Here is a 2858-nt window from a genome sequence, read left to right on the forward strand (position 1 = left end):
TCCCAGTGCACCAGGCCCGAGCACCTGACTCATGCATCCCACCTGGGCTGGTGGTCCGTTTCACCATAGATAATATACATGCTGTTCTTTCAAAACATCCCACCCTCACGTTCTCCCCCAGAGTTCAAAAGTCTATTCTGTACTTCTGTGTCTCTTTTTCTGTTTTGCATATAGGGTTATCGCCACCATCTATCTAAATTCCGTATATATGTGTTAGTATACTGTAATGTTCTTTATCTTTCTGGCTTACTTCACTCTGTATAATGGGCTCCAGTTTCATCCATTGAGATAGTATCTTAAATGATATCCCGAAATGACACAACCAATGTGACTTTTATCCATCTCCAAGTCAGTATCTTAGACTCAGTTTCCTCTTTTTGTTTCCATCTAACTGGTAGTTTTACACCTAGTTGTGTTTCAGGAAACACTCCCTGCCAGGTCCCCTCTGAATCCTGAATTCATTATTCTTTCTGCCTTTAACACCTCTACAGACGTGTTGAGAATGCCAGAATTTCTGATCTTATAAAACCATGTCATCAGTTTTCCGTGAACTTGGACTTACTACCTGGTTTTCTCTGTTCCTTTGAAGGGAGTCATGCTGTCTTATGTCAGAAAAGTCACTTCCAACGTTTCCTCCTTCCACTGGAAAGACAGACTTAGTCTTGGAGTGTATTATAAAGAATTTTTTTTCCTTTTGAAATCACTCAAGCAAAAGAAAGTCTCCTCTTGCTTTCAAGTCATTTATCACTAATGTTCAGAGCAAAATCTGCTTCATGTAGTCATCCACAATGAAGAAGGAACAACTTTCCTAAGACTTGCGGGAGGCTTGTCTACGCTGTGTTCTTAGGAAATTCCCTCAGGCAGATATCTCCAATCAGCTGTAATCTACTCATCAGTGATTTTCTTTCAAAAGAAACCACTTGAGGCTGAGCCAGAGGCTTGTCAAGTGCCTTAGTCCTTTTGGGGGGCAGGGAGGAAGGGAAGAAGTGTGGGTGAGGAAGGGGGGTGATAAAGGAGCTTATGAATCTGCTACTAAATAACAGGAAACCTCTTCTGGGTTGACTCCCTGAATACTAGGGGGGGAATGCTATTGCACATAGTTCCTTTTGTTTTGCTTTTGTCATTATTTGCAGTAACTGGGAGATACTTTCAGAAGTCTCTGTAAAATAAAAGCCAGGATGTCCTGGCCTAGTTAGCAGTATCTCCTAGTCTAGTTAAAGGGTGTCAGGTGACACTGTGCTGGGTCACCAGACACATCCAAGGATGATGACAAACCCTAGCAAAAGTGTGAACATTGAAATGAGGTGAGCCTAAATATCTGTGATCACATAGTTAATGAAATGTGTAGCATTATGAAAATAACTCAATTATAAGTTCACTAAGCAAGTTCCATAGCAGTCTTCATTACTTGTGTAATAACCAAGACTGGCAGTAAGAGACAGCAAGACATCAAGTGACTTTATTTTCTTTTCCATTATGGCTTATTACAGGATATCGAATATTGTTCCCTGTGCTATACAGTAGAACCTTATTGTTTATCCATTCTATATACAATACTTTGCATCAGCTAGTCCCAATCCATCTCTCCCCCGCCATCCTGTCATTTCCCCCACCCCTTGCATCCCTTGGCAACCACAAGTCTATTTTCTATACCAGTGAGTGTTTCTATTTTGCAGATAAATTCATTTGAGTCATATTTTAGATTCCACTATAAGTGACATGGTATTGATCTTTTTCTTTCTGATCTACTGCACTTACTATGATAACATTTAGGTCCATACATATACCTGCAAATGACTGTATTTCATTCTTTTTTCTGGCTGAGTAATATTCCACTGTGTAGAGGTATTTGCATCTTCTTTATCCATTCTTCTGTCAGTGGACATTTAGGGTGCTTCCATGTCTTGGCTGTTGTAAGTAGTGCTTCTATGAACATTGTGATGCATCTATATTTTTGAGTTACAGTTTTTTTTCCAGATATATGCCTAGGAGTGGGATTGCTGATTGTATGGAAACTCTATTTTTAGTTTTTTAAAGAAACTCCATACTATTCTCCATAGTGGCTGCATCAGTTTACAGTTTCACCAACAGTGTAGAAAGGTTCCCTCTTGTCCACACCCTCTCCAGCATACATTATTTCTAGACTTGATGGTCATTCTGACAAGTGTGAGGTGGTACCTCATTGTGATTTTGATTTGTTTTTCTCTAATAATTAGTGATATTAAACATCTTTTCATGTGTCTATTAGCCATCTGTATGTCTTCTTTGGAAAAATATCTATTTAGGCCTTCTGCCCTTTTTTTGATTTTTTTTGTTTTTTTTTATTGATGGATAATTGCTTCACAGAATTTTGTTATTTTCTGTCAAACCTCAACATGAATAAAAATATGGAATGCTTCACAAATTTGCATGTCGTCCTTGTGCAGAGGCCCTGCTAATCTTCCCTGTATCATTCCAATTTTAGTATATGTGCCACCAAAGCGAGCACTGGGTTATGTTTTTTGTTATTGAGTTCTATGAGCTGTTTGTATATTTTCGAAATTAAGCCCTTGTAGTTTACATCATTTGCAAATATTTCCTTCTAGTCTGTAGGTTGTCTTTTCATTTTGTTTATGGTTCCCTTTGCTGTGCAAAAGTTTATAAGCTTGATTAGATTTCATTTGTTTATTTTTCTATTGCCTTGGTAGACTGATTTAAGAAAGCATTGATACTATTTAAGACATCAAGTGATTTTTAAAAGTTATTGACCTTGTGGCTGGAAAATGTAGAAAGTTTAGCTTTCAAGTTTGAAGTTAATTCAAAGTGAGGAGGGATAGCTGGTATAGCTAGTTGTATAGTTCAACTAGGATTCAAAAGGC

At 38.0% G+C, this 2858-nt stretch overlaps 1 non-coding gene across 1 annotated transcript; it reads right to left on the reverse strand.

Annotated features, from left to right (window-relative positions):
- Positions 1 to 2381: 2381 nt before the first annotated feature.
- LOC136173838 (U6 spliceosomal RNA) lies at positions 2382 to 2488 on the reverse strand. The gene has a single exon (XR_010664317.1). It is a non-coding gene; the product is annotated as a U6 spliceosomal RNA (small nuclear RNA).
- Between the last annotated feature and the right edge of the window lie 370 nt (positions 2489 to 2858).

The sequence above is a fragment of the Muntiacus reevesi genome, chromosome 8 (genome assembly GCF_963930625.1).
Source record: "Muntiacus reevesi chromosome 8, mMunRee1.1, whole genome shotgun sequence".
Taxonomy (NCBI): Eukaryota; Metazoa; Chordata; class Mammalia; order Artiodactyla; family Cervidae; genus Muntiacus; species Muntiacus reevesi.